Genomic DNA, 17,452 nt, shown 5'->3' with positions numbered 1-17,452 from the left:
GTCTCGTGTTACCAGCGAAATTAGAATAAAGTTTTCGATGCTACTTAGAGTTTTTCTCCTCACTTGAAGATCTAACCACTATAAAATTACCAACTACAGAAAAAGTAACAGAGGGTACGTATTTAAAATAATAACGGAGATGTAGCTACTGAAGTAAGTCAAAACAAAAATTATAATAAATGTTCCAAATTACGTCCTTCAGCATTAATACACAATGTTAGTCTTCTCGTTATTTCNGTTGCTATGGTAATAACAAAAAAAAGTTCACACCAAAACTTGTGAAGGGTTTAGTATCTAGTTTAGTATCTAAAAAATATATTTGCAACTTAGGTTATCTAAGCGAAATTTCAAAAAACCGACAATTTTCTGTGACACTATAGCAGTTGCGTCCCCTAGCGGTGAAGTTACAAACTTGAAAATATCAAATAATCAATTTCTTTTGGTCGTATTTGTTAATACATTTTTTATCCCATAATCGTAGCACGTCTAGTTTTCTATATACAGCCGCTCGATACCGTTAATGGATCACCCTGTATATTTTCTTTCTGGGAATTTACGAGCCATATAAATTATACTTTGAATTATCCGAGATTATCCCAAATAAATGTATTTAGCAAATGGGATTAGAATAAGTAGGCTGTAAACATAAATTAGTTGTTGTTTATTAGGGTACATAAGCACAAACCGAGTAGGTAATGACCCGGATAAGTGTTAAATAGGGTAATAAAAGTAGGTACCTGGGGACAAGGATAAAACCGAAACCATTTCCAGGCACAAACGAGAAGTTTTGAAGTCTAGTTCCTGCTCGGTTGTGTCTCGTGTTACCAGCGAAATTAGAATAAAGTTTTCGATGCTACTTAGAGTTTTCTCCTCACTTGAAGACCTAACCACTATAAAATTACCAACTACAGAAAAAGTAACAGAGAGTACATATTTAAAATAATAACGGAGATGTAGATGTAGCCACCGAAGTAAGTTAAAACAAAAATTATAATAAATGTTCCAAATTACGTCCTTCAGCATTAATACACAATGTTAGTCTTCTCGTTATTTCCATTACAGGAGTAAAATGTCATGATCTAAGGCTGCTGTAGCTGCATAAATTTTATTATTCAAATCTGCCATGTCTTCTATAGGGTCCTGATTAGGGCTTGCAATCCCGCAATGATTTGAAAATCCCGGTATTTGCGGCACTTGACTTTAAAATCCCGCGGGATCTCGGTATAAACGGGATCCCGNGAATTATCCGAGATTATCCCAAATAAATGTATTTAGCAAATGAGATTAGAATAAGTAGGCTGTAAACATAAATTAGTTGTTGTTTGTTAGGGTACATAAGCACAAACCGAGTAGGTAATGACCCGGATAAGTGTTAATTAGGATAGGGTAATAAAAGTAGGTACCTGGGGACAAGGATAAAACCGAAACCATTTCCAGGGACGAACGAGAAGTCTTGAAGTCTAGTTCCTGCTCGGTTGTGTCTCGTGTTACCAGCGAAATTAGAATAAAGTTTTCGATGCTACTTAGAGTTTTTCTCCTCACTTGAAGATCTAACCACTATAAAATTACCAACTACAGAAAAAGTAACAGAGGGTACGTATTTAAAATAATAACGGAGATGTAGCTACTGAAGTAAGTCAAAACAAAAATTATAATAAATGTTCCAAATTACGTCCTTCAGCATTAATACACAATGTTAGTCTTCTCGTTATTTCCATTACAGGAGTAAAATGTCATGATCTAAGGCTGCTGTAGCTGCATAAATTTTATTATTCAAATCTGCCATGTCTTCTATAGGGTCCTGATATACAGTCTTTTTTAAATGACCCCATAGGAAAAAATCCAACCGCGGTACAAAATTCCAGTATCAGGTCAAACTTCATTGCAGTCGACTGCAGTCCAAAAGTAGGCAAAATCCAGAGGGACTTTGCTGTAGGATCTCTGCGGGCCCATTAACGAATGTGATTGAACGTCATGTCGCCTATAGAGTTGTTTCCTGCAGTATTGGCAGTTAGAGATGTTAGGATATTTTTTGCATAATCTAGATTTCTTATATCGAAGAACATTGTTTGACTTTATGTCATAAAATTAAAAAATAAATCTTTGAACTCGTTTGAATGAGCTTAAAACCTTTAAAGTAGAGTAAAACATTCCAGAGCTTTTAATAAAGTATTTCTTTTTAATAGATATGATTATCAGGAGTATAAGTCATTTTTAAATGAATTGTAATTTACACAGCCGTGATTTCATGAAACCCAGTTTTTTTTATTGTATAGCTTTCTAGAACTGAACATCCTGTTAAAGAACAAAAAACGCTAAACCACAAATTTACTACACTGCCCTCGTAACAGGTACTAATCTACGGCCGTTTTGAAAAAAAGAACCTAATCAGCTGTAATAATAATAATTCACGTTTAATTATTAATCGATGCCGAACCGAATAAGAATTCGTAGACCGGTGAATGAGGGTTATTATTTCCAGTGGCGCCTGGAAAATAAAGGAATCAACCGCTTGCCTCCAGTCGCTTATTATAATAAATTCCATAGAGAATTTACACCTAGAAATCGTTAGCTATTAATGTAATTTTCGTATATCCTGTATTTTTCATTCTATCATCAAATATAATTGTAAACGAGGCATTCATAATAATATTATTATAGCCCCGGTTTTTGTTCAAGGGCGAAAAAAAAATCTGTATAAAAATTGCTATATTACTGTAGTCTTCAGTTCTACAATTTATATACAGGGTGTCCCACCAGAAATCGCCACTAACAATATCCCGGAAAGTATTGATCCGATAAATCTGAAAATTTGGCAACCTAGCAAAGGCGGTAGGGCCAACCCAGATAAAATATTTAGAACTTTATGGCACTTCCGGTTATACCGGAAGTCGACATTACCTTTCTTATTTTAAACGGAACACCTTATATTATCTCATTTTCGGATTCTATATCTTTGAGGGTGACTTTATTACATATTCCCTACATCTAGGAGTTACAGATTTTGAGATATAAATTTTTTAAGAAAAAAATTAACAGATTGCAAGAGTCCTCGTAAATGCCAGTAAGTAAAAAACGCAAAATTTAATCTTTTGTACACAAAAAGAATAGTCATTTCCATTTATCTTATGGCATGGTACTTTGGGGAAATAATACAATTCCCGATAAAAGTACAAAAAAATTTTTACATTAATAACTAAGTCTTGTTATAATAAACACTATCGATCGAATTAAAAAGAAAACCTGAAATTCTATCGTTGCTTTGCCTTTACATATAAGTCACTTTGTTTGAGTTACGTTTACAAAAAAATCTACATGTAAAAAAAGATATGCTGACCATTTTAAAATTTCATGTTATGGATTTACTAAAGCAAAGAGAGAGATTCGTTAAATTGCAGTTTATATATTATGATTTTGTCACGCAGTAAACATTTACAAAAGCACAAAACAATAATCTGCTACAATATACAGAAATATTCATAAGAGTTTTACACTGTAAAAAAATCGATGTGTGTGAAGTTACTGATAATATTTGAACTAAAATTGAGTATTTTCACTCAAATATAGTTACCCATTAAATAAATTTTGCAGATAAACTCATATTTGGTACACTGGTAACTAAATCGGAGTAAATGACCTCATTATTAGTGACCTCACCACATTCTATGGTTGTCGTGCGTTGTCTTTGTCTATTCTAGTCCCCATTAGATTACTTGGTTAAAAGTGACTGATATGATAGTTAGCGAAAATCGTATTTGACTAAAATTCACTCACTTCTGTAGCAATAGTTTCACTCATATTTCTTTTACAGTGGATTAGTATTTTTTAATATAATTTTATGTATCTTATATTAAAACAGAAAGTGAATTTACTTAACAAAATTATAGCAAAATTAAATACAACATATTATATACAATTTCTTTTTAATGTGTGACACAATTTGTGATTATACTCTGTTTGGAAATGAAAGAGAGTAATAAAACCCCGAGATAAGAACCGGCCATGGGCGTGCTAATATTTCGTTTCAGGTAATTATCGGGTAACACTACTGCTAACAGGTAATGTGTACATTAGTATATTTTACTAGATACATCATAGGCCCGGAGCCAGTGTATTGTGACAGATCAATCCAGTCTTAGAGCTGAATATACGAAGACGTGCTAGTGCAGTAGAGTAAAATTCGATTTGTGTTTAGTGACTAAAGTACACTCATTTTATTTTAAAAAAGAAATACCAACGCTAAACAAAATTTTAAGTGAACTTTCAGAGGACAACAATTTGCCAAAATTCAGTAGAAGCAAATTATGGGCCGTCTTACGAGAGTTGAATTTTTGCTGGGAAAAGCAGAACAGGAAGTCAGTTCTTATCGATAAAGATGAAATTATTTGTTGGCGAAGATCCTACTTAAGATCAATTGGAAAATTCCGTGACGAAGGGAGGAATATCTATTATTTAGACGAAACTTGCGTCAACGAGGGATATACTGTAACAAAAGTATGGCAAGATACAAATGTAAAAAGTTTTCGACAAGCATTTTTGGATGGACTTTCAACAGGGTTCAAGGCACCTTCAGGTAAAGGGCGAAGATTAATAGTGACACATATAGGTAGTGCCAGTAGTTTTGTAGATGGCGGTTTACTTTTATTTGAATCTAAAAATACAGGTGACTATCACGAAGACATGGACGCAGATGTTTTCGAAGAGTATTTTACACAGATGTTGGATCTTATTCCTCCGGGGTCTGTAATTGTCATGAATAATGCCAGTTACCATTCATGGCAGACCGAGCGGACGCCTACGACTGCTTGGAGGAAAGCCGATATAATTCAATGGTTATCCGGAAAAAACATTTCTTTTGAAACAAATATATTGAATATAAGCACCAGTACTACATTTATTTACGATTTGCTTACATAATGAGCTTTTATTACTCTCTTTCATTTCTAAACAGACTATAGTTGCATTTTCTCTAAATTATCTACAGTCAACAGTGCTACAAGTAAACGTAAATTTTTAATATAATTTTTTGAATGAAGACTTTTAATGCTTGTAATGACGTTGGAACAAATTTATTATATAAAATTCTGTTCTTTTCTAACGTCTATATTAATACAGGGAGTACTTATATCACGGAGCACACACACCATGTAATCTTAACACTAGAATATAACAATTTGTCAGAATATCATATACGTTTATCTAACAGCATTTTTGTACTCACTCCTTCATTTTTTATATACAGCTTGTACACTGTACCATTAGTATACGACTGTAACTCTTATTTTCTCCTTTGGATATAACCAGTTCTGACATTCTTTTAGACTGTCTCTAAATACCGCTCAAATTTTACGTGTTTGGATCTCATAACATCGCCTGTGTCGCCTGTTAAATTATTTGAAAAGTCTTCCATCACCTGAACATTTCATCACTCTAAGTAGATGTGTTTTATAACAGCAGCATTACCAACATAAAATATGAAAATCACCTGTCGTATTATTGTATTACGATATTGCTTAAATACGTCAAATAAAATGTGCTACGTTTTACCAGTAGTAATTTCATTTTGCATGTGATATTGATTTTTGTTGAGAAATTAGAAGTTTCTAATTGTGGACTTGATCATTTGCCCTAGTTTTAAAAAATACTTGATTTATTGCTTGAAAAAAAGCACAATCTGAATGTATGCCCTTTCTTCGAGATAGTATAAATTCAAAGTATGTTTATTTCACGTAACTATTTGAAGCAGAACTAGTGAATTGCCAGCAATACTGAATGTGGCGAAAAGATGGAAAATTCATGAATTATTGATTGCAAATCCCCCGGATCATCTGTGACTCAGCCATACAATTTGAGGGTTACTTGTCAATGTTTATATTAATTCCCAAGAGTAAAACTTCTCTTGGTATTATTACTTTGCCATAAAAACTAATGGCACTTTCTCCGATGACACTTACACCGACGGTTTTTTATTCTTTAAATAATTGTTAGGACCTTCGGTTGTTACTTTGTTTTTTTTTGTTTGGATTGGTCGAGAAGTATAATAATAAAACTATTAAATTTGGTCGACATTTCACCGTTTTCTTTTTTTGTTAAAAGATTGTTTTAACAAGTGAACATTGTTCACTTTACATAAAATATGAGATAAACACAATATTTAACAAAAATTGACCCTATATCATAATGCAGAATAAAAAAAGTGGGTATATATAAAAGAAAATTTAATAAGGAATTTCTTTCCTTCCCTCCTGTTTGAAATTACGTAATGCAAAATATGTATTACTTTTACAGAGAGATTCGTTTTTATTTCAACAGAGAGTTACTTGTTTTTATCTACTTATGTAGAAAAAAAAAAAAGGAAAAAAACGAGTAGTTTATATGAACCTTTTATTTACTTTAGATCACCGGTATATTTACCGCAACAGGAGTCTAGGTGCTTACTATTTTTTATCGCCTTTTAAAAGTTATCGCCTCAAATAAATCTCGAGAGCCTCCCCGCAAAACAACTTCATGCCCAGTTCAAGTGACGACTTATAGAAGTACGCGAACACACGCATATTTACATGTTTGCCGGAAGCATACACATTCCCATTTAAAAATATAATTGCGGCTCGAACTACGGTCTCTGCTGTGTATAAAGTTGCTTTAGGCCGGGCTTTATACAGCTCTATATACATTCCATTAAAGAAAATGACACTTCTATTTCCAGGACCTTTCCTATTTTTCTTCCGAAAGCTTTTTACACCGACTCCGCTTATTATCAATAAGATACTGCAGATAGTGGCTTTCCACCTGGTGCTTCTTTATTTCGCGCTACGTAAACAGTTTTTAAGACTCGGAATCGTCGCCTTTAAATTCGATTTACACGCACTTCGTTCCGGCGAAAGTTTTTATTGCATTAAGTGGTCATTTACTTTTTTCCGTCCCATAGTTTTTTGCCTTGTGCTGCATAGATTTTCGGACCGAACCTAGCTGTAACGCAAGAAGAAATATTAATTGATTGCAGCCTCTAAGGCTTCTTAAAAGGTTGTAGAAGCATATTTGTTTGTTTATTTGTTTTTTTATTGCTTGTTTGTTTGATTTATTCTTTTGTATGTTTGTTTGTGTGTTTGTTTGTTTTTTGTTTTTTTGTTTTGATTGATTGCTTATTTATTTGATTTATTTGTTCGTTTGTTTGTTTGTTTATTTATTTGTTTCATTGCTTGTTTGATTTATTCGTTTGTTTGTTTGTTTGATTTAATCCTTTGTTTGTTTGTTTGTTTGCTTGTTTGTTTGAGTTATTCGTTTGTGTGTTTGTTTATTTATTTGTTTGTTTGTTTGTTCGCTCATTTGTTTGTTTGATTTATTCGTTTGTTTGTTAGTTTGTTTGATTTATTTGTTTGATTTATTCGTTTGTTTGTTTGTTTGCTTGTTTGTTTGTTTGATTGATTGCTTGTTTGTTTGATTTATTCGTTTATTTGTTTGTTTATTTGTTTGTGTGATTGCTTGTTTGTTTGATTTATTCGTTTGTATGTTTGTTTTTGTTTGTTTGTTTGTTCGTTTGTTTGATTGCTTGTTTGTTTGATTTATTCGTTCCTCTGTTTGTTTGTTTGTTTGTTTGTTTGTTTATTTGTTTGTTTGATTGCTTGTTTGACTTATTCGTTTGTTTGTTTGTTTGTTAATTTGATTGCTTGTTTGTTTATTTACTTGTTTGATTGTTTGTTTATTTCTTTGTGCGATTGCTTGTTTGTTTGATTTATTCGTTTGTATGTTTGTTTGTTTGTATGTTTGTTTGTTTGTTTGTTTGTTTATTTGTTAATTTGCTTGTTTGATTGCTCGTTTGTTTGAGTTATTCGTTTGCTTGTTTGTTTATTTACTTGTTTGATTTGTTTGTTTGTTTATTTACTTGTTTGATTTATTTGTTTGTTCGATTTATTTGTTTGATTCTTTCATTTGTTTGTTTGTTTGATTTATTTGTTTAATTTATTCGTTTGTTTGTTTGCTTGTTTGATGGCTTTTTTGTTTGTTTGCTTTTTGTTTGTTTGTTTGATTGATTGCTTGTTTGTTTGATTTATTCGTTTGCATGTTTGTTTTTGTTTGTTTTTTTGTTCGTTTGTTTCATTGCTTGTTTGTTTGATTTATTCGTTCGTTTGTTTGTTTGTTTATTTGTTTGTTTGATTGCTTGTTTGACTTATTATTCGTTTGTTTGTTTGATTTAATCGTTTGTTTGTTTGTTTGTTTGTTAATTTGATTGCTTGTTTGATATATTCGTTTGATTGTTTGTTTATTTCTTTGGGCGATTGCTTGTTTGTTTGATTTATTCGTTTGTATGTTTGTTTGTTTGTATGTTTGTTTGTTTGTTTTATTTATTTGTTTGTTTGTTTGTTTGTTAATTTATTTGTTTGATTGCTCGTTTGATTTGTTTGTTTGTTTATTTACTTGTTTGATTTATTTGTTTGTTTGATTTATTTGTTTGATTCATTCATTTGTTTGTTTGTTTGATTTATTTGTTTGATTTATTCGTTTGTTTGTTTGCTTGTTTGATGGCTTTTTTGTTTGTTTGCTTTTTGTTTGTTTGTTTGATTGCTTGTTTGTTTGATTTATTCCTTTGTTTGTTTGTTAGATTTAATCGTTTATTTGTTTGTTTGTTTATTTGTTTGATTTATTTGTTTGATTTATTAGTTAGTTAGTTTGTTTGTTTGCTTGCTTGTTTGTTTGCTTGTTTGTTTGTTTATTTATTTATTTATTTACTTATTCAGTAATTCAAGTTAATACCCAAACTGTTTACACACATCAAAAAATGAAGGAATAACATTTAAAGTTCATTAAATACAAAATAAATATATTACCTATAAAATAAAATAATAAAACTTATTTTTTTAGTTAAAATGTAAAAGGAAATCAATATAAAATTTATATTTGGCTTCGACATTGGAAACTTTGAGGCGATTATCAAATAAATAAACAGTAGCAATCTATACAAAGGTAGTAAGCTACAATACGCGTTGCAGTAGCAGAAATAGGCAAAATCTATCAAACCGTGTGCCGCTCTATGCTCGCGGTACACAATGCTACTGACTGCCAAAAAAACATGTGCCCATACACTCGACCAGGCAAAGCACAAACGACAATGAAATGCACACCCAACGTCCCTCAGCTAAACACCGGCACACTAGGCCGACAGGGTAAGGCGCCGAATCGAATAAATTGATCGATGCGAAACTTCACATTAGAGGCAGACGTTATTGTACAGTAATGCGGATAGTGAGATTTCTAAAATGTGAAGTAGTTGATACTAAAAATAGCATCTATTAAAAACTTCGACTAATTTAGGTATGCAAGAACAACAAGGGCAAGTCAAAGATTCCTAGCTGGGGATAAGGAGGTACAATAAGAGTCTGTAACTCCCTACATCTAAAACTCTATCAAATTTGCAAGATATGTATTTATGTCTCTACAAGACTCAACTAACCTGTTTGATACTTCTAAAATTAATTATTTTCTTAAACTTTACTGGCTTGTGTGATAAAATAAAAACACGCTGTACATTGTTTCATCAACAACAATGAAAGTTGAGTGAACTCCCAACTCTATGTACGTGAAGAGGGAGATATGTTTGAAAATAATCACTCAACGCCCTAGAGACAATTATTTCCTTGTTTAAAGTTACTACTTTTTTATCGTCCGTAGCTGAACTCCCGAAAATTCCGCTCTATTGTCCTCCAGAGTAGATTGCAGGTACGAATAATTATTTATTTAAAGGATTGTCTGCCGGCATTAAGTAAATAGCCAGACTAAAGCAACGTCTAGACGCACCTAATCCTATAAACGATATTATGTACGAGACTTGTTATCCCATTTTGCTTCAAATCTCAAAGGATGTACAGGCTGGATAACATCGGTTTTATTATAAATGCTTAATCAAATGGTGTTGTGAACAGAACTTTGAATTGAAAGGCAACGTAATAATGAACGTGGTATTTGAAACATGTAGTACCTAAGCAATATGAATGTAACAATAAGTGAACTAACTCAGAAACTCTGCTAAAACAGTTTGATTGTTGATCTTATCATTGTCTTATACTTAGTAATTAGGGTAATAATTTTCTTTTAAATAATTTTTAATTCGAGTAAAATGTTTCATCATTACCAGATTGTCTTCAATCTGGATTGGTGACCATCTGAGTGAATCTAGAAAAATTGGTTTTTATTGTTCAGATAATGGTTATCAACAATATTCCTTTATCAGAAAGGTTTTTTTTTCTAGCAAATATGATGGTATCTTCATTTGTGAAGATTTTAGATCAAATCTAGATTGGTAATGATTAATTTGAATGCTTTGATGAGGTTGGTAAATCAATCGACATCGTATTGTTTCGCAGGGCATGACCGTTAACAAAAACAAGGCTGATGACTAAGCCAAACTAAGTCACTTGTGTTGGAATGTGTGAATGATAATAGCACTGTGTTTGGGCAGAAGGAAACTGGGAAGTTGACAGAGCAATTGAAGGAATTGTCAGCAAACCTACTGAACCAATCCCAAACGTCAGTAAGTACAGTAGAACTGCCAACTGAATATTGAAGACACAGGAAACTTCTGCGTAAAGTCGAAGATGAGGAACTGTTCGTGTAGGTACACAGTTCAAAATGGTGGTGTACACGCGAAGAATATTTAGAATTTACTTTACGGATTGGTTGATAGTTAACCCTTTGCGTTATTTCTGTATAACACTAAGTTGAGCTAACTTTCTACTGTATTGCCACTGTTTACAATGACATTGGATGCACTGCGAAAATTTAACGTTTGCGATAATTACGTAGTTGATATAATATTAGTACGAGAATTTGCAAAATAAAATAAATATTCTTCAACTCTGTTCATTTTCATTCTATTGTACCTGTTAATAATATAATATCTCTACTCCTCATTCTAATTACGAGAACTAGCCCATAAGTCGGAGACTTGTGCGGGAGAGGAGGCGGCGTATTATTATTAGGCAGGCCGCATTTGCGCCCAGGAACGACTTATGTTGGTAGGCCCTAACCACTATTCAGTGCATGAGTGAGGGATACCTGGAAACCCTCATTAATTAGGGGGTGGTCAAATGCCAACCGGTGTCAATATCTCACATTGACCCAAGCCAACATTCTTCCACCCTACCATACCTGGGGGTGCCAATCCTCCGTACAAGCATAGCTAATCTACGGTCTACCGGCCGCGGGAATCGAACCCGGGCAGAAATTTGCACACGATTAAAGGACTGACGCCTTAAACTGTGCGGCTATCGACCGACTAAAATTTAAATTTAAAATAGATATAATTTTTCTTTTATGTGCATCAAGATACCGGCAAGCGGCATAATGATTAGTATTTATCCCGCTTTTTGTATGTAATTAGGTTATTTTTTACCAAGAAAAATTTCCCATACATACCTATAAATATAACCGTTGTTTAACTGTTTTTTTTGTTGGCCATATTTTTAGTTCAGCAATTAAAACAAATCATACTTTTTAGCAACCTTATAAGTTAATGATCCAAAATAATTATTTACAGTTTCAAGACACTGGTCAAGTCTTGTCAAGTCCAATTCAATTTAGCAAGTCCAATCAATTTTTTTTCATTAAATTAAATTTTTTGCTCACCGTTGATATTAAAGGTACTGCATTTGTGTTGGTTTCAATTGATTATACTATTCCGTAGTTAATGAAAAAATATTCCTCAAACGGTAAAGTTTTTTGAAGTTTTAAAAAATCTCTCTGTTTCAGGAAAAATAGATACAAACTCTTAAAAATTTAGCAAGAAAATTTTAGTTTAAATATCATTTTATGTATGCTGTCTATTTTTCTATTATAAAAAAATATATATTTCTAACACTATATTGAAAAATCTTTTATGCAAATCAAGAAACCTCAACTATTTTTTTTTAGTGAGAAAACTCCAGTTTTTTCGCTGTAACAATAAAAGGACTGTAAAATAATAAATACTGTCTAAAGATGAATCTAAAATAATTCAACAGTCTTTTGGTAATGTGCCAGTAATTTTTTTGATAAAATCATGGAAATAATGAAAATGTTCCTATTATTCAAATACAAAATTCCCTTAATTTTTTTTTTAATTTTTGAAGTTTCTGAAAAATTCCCTGCTTTTTTTGTAACCACGATTTTATCTCTCACTACTCAAGACGTTTACAAATGTAACAGAGCTGCATATAAGAGAACATTAGTTAGAATATTATCACAAAAAATGGCATTAATGAACATATTGACTAATTGCGGACCAAGAACTGAACCCTGAGGTACTCCCGAAGTAGCAACAATTTCGGTTGATATAAAGCCACGATACTGAAGTATCAACGATCTTTTAGATCAAGACTCAAAAAATTTTAAGAAGTTTATCGACACCAAAATTTGATGACTTAAGAATAAGTCCCGTGAACCAACCTGTCAAAAGTTTTTGACATATCTGTGTAAACTACATCGACTACATCCACAAATATCTTAATGTATTTGCTATAAAATTAGTAATATTAACAAGAGTAGCTAAAGTGGATTTATTTACAATAAATCCATGGTGATAAATTGAGATTTGAGTTTAACAAGAAAATATAAAATGTTTTGCAGTATAACATCAAACAACTTGTCAAAGTTGCAGTGGACCCGAGGTTTTGAATTCAATTTCTGTCACCTTTCTTGAATATAGGGCAGATATTGGCTTTAGGCAAAAAATAAAGAAAAAATGACATTTGAATAACAATCTCTTAGCAAAAAAGACGGAACTTCGTCATGTCCTGCTGCTAATTTGTTTTTAAATCTTTTCAAACATACATACGAGTATAATAGAAGTTCGTTTAGGAATTACTTGGAAAATAATTTGCTCATATCAAGTTTTTCTACGTCCTAATTATTTTCTACAGAGATTTCCATTAACTCTTTCTAATTAAATTCCCGGGCATCGCTCACATCCCGTATTAAAATTTTATAATAAACAAAAAAGAGTACGGCTGTTCTTTTCATTAATCGGCCGAACATGAAGAGCCATTAATTTTCACTAAAGAAGCAATTAAAGAGTTAGCAAAAGCAGTTAGCAGGTTATTTGCTGTAACACATCTTCCCTCTGGTAATGTGGTGGTTGCGAAGGCCCAGGGGCATGTCTGCCGGATTCTGCGGCCTCCTCGCATTTACCACTTCATTCCCTTTCGCAAGATTATCTGCGGATATAGGGTAGCAATTTACTATTTTCCTAAATGCCGCGCCGATCCCTCGCCTCGCAGCATCCGAATAAAATGTAAAGAAACAAGATTTCCTACTTTAATCAACTAAGCATTCGGGGAATCCCCATTTTCCACTGTCCCAGTAATTACTTAAATAATCGTATACGGATAATCTGTCGAAAGTGTGTTTATTTATTTGTTTAACTGTTTATTCGGTTCTGTTCGGGCAGAGATCGAATTAAAGCCCAGAAAAAGTCAATAGAGAACATTTACAAACTTGGAGAGGTTTTTAAATATCGAGGACACTGTATTAATAACACCGGCGCAAAAAACCCGAGTGCAAAAATGTAGACTGTAGTGTGTATATGTAAACTGACGCCAATAAATCGATAAAACACACTTTTAGTCAAGTTGGCCATTTTAATTAATAGAATATCAGGCACAGGAAATTATACCGTAGTCAGTATTTATGTACGACTGGCCAATATATTGTATAATCTATATTTACGGTAAAAACGGAGTCAAAAATTGCTCTATCATAGTCCAAAATTCATTTTATCAGGGCTCAATATTATCTGACTGATCCATTAAAACAGCATGATGCGACGTACTACTAGAACCTGGAGTTGAAGTGTCATTGTAGAAAATCCTGTTGGCTATTTTCATTTTTGTTACTTAAACTGTCAGCAACAAAACTTTCCGCAATTGTGGCTGATTTCCACCCACCATGTCTCTTGATTACTAATACATCAACTCCTGTATTAGCCAGTAACGTTGCCGATGTTCTTCGGAATGAATGGCCTGTATATGTTTCAGGATGTTCTAATTTCCAAAACTGTGCAATATTATTAGTAATCATAGAAAGGGTGTTCTTGCCGACTGGTTGGTTGTAACATCTACCAGCTTGATAGCGCATAAAAAAGCGTGAAATTTCAGTTTTTTAGAATCTGGAATTGTAACTACAATAACGTCAATGTTTCAAAAATGCTCTCAGCTTGGGGTATTTTGATATATCCACGTTCTACTCTATGAAAATAGTGACTGATTAATCATAATCTCGTTAGTCTGAGCAAAGCGAAGTCGGTTCCTTTGGCCAAATCGAACGATTTTTGTGACTACTCTATCTCATATATTATATAGAGCAAAATTAATTTTGAACTATGATTGAGCATTTTTTGATTCCATTTTTACCTAATCCTCAAAAAAATGTTTTGTGGTAAAGTCGTGGGAGAATCTGGTATGTATACTTGATTCCATAATCCTATCCCCATATTTTTGGGCACGCTGCAGTCAGTTTGGTCCTAGCACCTAATATTTATGAGAAAATGCACACCAAATCCTCAACAAATTGGTTATTTAGTCAACAACCGAGGGTTAAATTTTTGTTAACGGGTACTTTCCAAAACGGCTTTGTTTTTAAATCACATTCTTTTTATTGGTGATTCCAATTTCTTCCATAACACCATACCAAATTGTCATAGCAACCATTAATGAACATTATAACGCTCAGGTGACAAAGAGGTTAACAACATCGATCCTTGTTAAACGTGTTGGATGGGTGATATTGGATTGTCTTATTGGACCTGTGGGGTGTAGATACAATACGAGTATGTAGGTTTGCTAATCTTTTTTCTACCCTCTACTAATTTCAGGTTATAACCTTTTGAGAATTCCAGATGTGCTGTACTTGGGAACAAACTTCCTGAATTCCTCGAAGGGTCAGCTAGTAGCACTTTGGGTTTTTCCAGTACCGGCCGCTATACGTCCACAGGGTGTTCCAATATACAATACCGCCCTCCATTAAGATTGGTTGGCAATGCGTACACAAACTTCATTGAAAATGAACTGCTGGTCCAATTTGATATTGAACCATTTGATCTACCAAAGAGTTTGTGGTTTATGGATGACGAGGCGCCACTTCATTTCAGTTTAGCTGTTCGGGTATAACTGAAGAGAAAATATCAAAATGGATGAACTGAACTGTAGCATAAAAAACAGTCTGTGTATTGATGTATATTCCCTGTGAGATCATGATGGTTGAATAAACAATAAAATGCAGTAGTTTCCATTTATATATCGTTAAAGATTGTAAAGTTAGTGTTTGAAGCTACACAAAGCTATGAACTTATTCTACAGAAGCTTCAATAGGGAGTTATTGGAATGAACTCTCAAATGTCACACTTGTGATGGACTACCTTAGAGGTCATACTAGTGTGAATTGGGACATTGCCAACTTTGAACCGTTATGACTTCTTTATGTATTAACGAAAACATAACGTATTTATATCAACACGAGGTAACATTTTCCGAGAAATCGAAGGATGTAATTTTGAAAATAAATGAATTTGTTAATAAAAAATGCGTTTGAAAAAAAAATTGTCAAAACTACCTGGAAATACAAGCTGTTAAAATAAAACGGTGGTGCGAATTCGCACTAGTGTGACCTTTGAGGGCTGAGGTATTAATAAACGTTATTTTTACGTCATTTCTCTAACTGGGTTCAGTTAATAACCACAGACCATAGTTTTTGTGTTAGAAGTTGGTCGATTTTACTAAGCAAGCGTGGCTTTAGCTATAAATAACATCGGAATATAATCTGAAAAATGCACCTTTTACTACGTACATGATTTATTCCAATAATACATTGTGTGGGTACTGGTTCGGCGCATCATTACACCCAATTTGTCATCTATCATAAAAATAAACTGTTCTTCGGCGTCGTAGAGGTTAAAGTGTGAAGTGTGGCACGGTTTTCCTTAATATATCAATAAATTATCATCTGTAATGGGGGAGGCTCTATATACTATACCATTTATTTAGCTGCACTGGCACCTCCAAGCTCTAAAGGCCTTTAATAAATTTAAAATATTACTTTTAGAGTTCCTAGGGATATTGTATGTACTGTTGTCCTTAATTGGTTTTATATAAAATTCGTTGTTCCTAAAAGTGGTGGCATGTTTTCAGCAGCGGTTTGTTAGTAAACCTGATGCTCTCAAATTTCCTTTAATTTTGTTGTACAATATCGCTTTGCAACATGCAGCTTTGAGGAATTTTAACCTGAGCCAAATAATTGTCGTGAGTCAAATTTCGACAATTCACAGGGCGACAATTTTCACACCCAAAAACCAGACCTCACTTGCCCGATGGTTTTTGGTATGCAGAATCCGGCGTCAGAATTGCTCCTTTACGTTACATTTCGGAGATATCCTAACCTGAAAGTGCAAAAACACGTTTTTTTGCTATATTCGAGCTTATATCACAGAGCGAATTTTATTTTTTTTCTAAAAACGAATCATGCTCTCTAAAACTACCACTCTTATCTTTCAAAACGCTTTTTTCAGATTTGTATTCGCAGAGATATCATTGACTGAAGTTAGGTACTTTAGCGTTTTCATAACAGTGGTACTAAAATTGAAAAAAGTTCTTCAGAAAACGGAAGTAATATATTTACATGTTTTTTGGGTCGCCCAATCCGAATCTGACCTCCAAATTATTCTATCACTTTAGGATTCTATGTTTGCTGATATATCTTCTTCGATATTTCTCGTAATAAATTACACTCTATTTGTTTTAGTGATTCAATAATTTCTGGCGGAGTTAATATGAATTCTCCCGTCTCAAATAATTAATAGTTATTTTTATGGATTTAAATAGGCGGTTACTGTGTGCATACATGATACAACCATACAGAGATATGATATTGCGCATGCACGGCGCCATCTTGGCTTCCTTGCTGACGTCATGTGGTAAGTCAAAAAGTAAACAAACGGATCGTGGCCATATTCTTATAGTGTTGTGTGCGTTTTTCCAAGTTTTTTTATTGTTCCTGCCTGTATTTCTAATTTAATTCGTTGTGTGAGCTTGTGCTTCATTGAGCAGAAAAAGGAAATTAAAGAAAATTGTTAAATAGAAGTTCAATCACCGCCTATCGTTTAAATATCTGCACAAAAACTGTTGCGCTTGGGTACTGAACTGTTAATTTTTATGAAAGCCTACCCCATGACAACAAATAATAATGTTTAAAATAAGTAATACTGTTTTTATTTAGTTTTGTATTTATATTTTTACCTCATTACTAAAATTAAGGGCTACAGTGTTAAAATTTTTGTTTTATACTTTATGTAAGAAATCGAATGCCTTTTTATAAATAAAAATCACTTTGAAAAAAATGTGTATTTGCTTCTTATCTCTGTTACAAAGGAATAATTTTGGAATCACGAAGTGGCGTATCTGACTTTGAACATAAATAATAATCTATGCAAATA

Source organism: Anoplophora glabripennis, unplaced genomic scaffold (assembly GCF_000390285.2).
Source record: "Anoplophora glabripennis isolate ALB-LARVAE unplaced genomic scaffold, Agla_2.0 scaffold38, whole genome shotgun sequence".
NCBI lineage: Eukaryota > Metazoa > Arthropoda > Insecta > Coleoptera > Cerambycidae > Anoplophora > Anoplophora glabripennis.
The sequence above is the reverse complement of the archived record's forward strand: the minus strand, read 5'-3'. Positions refer to the sequence as shown.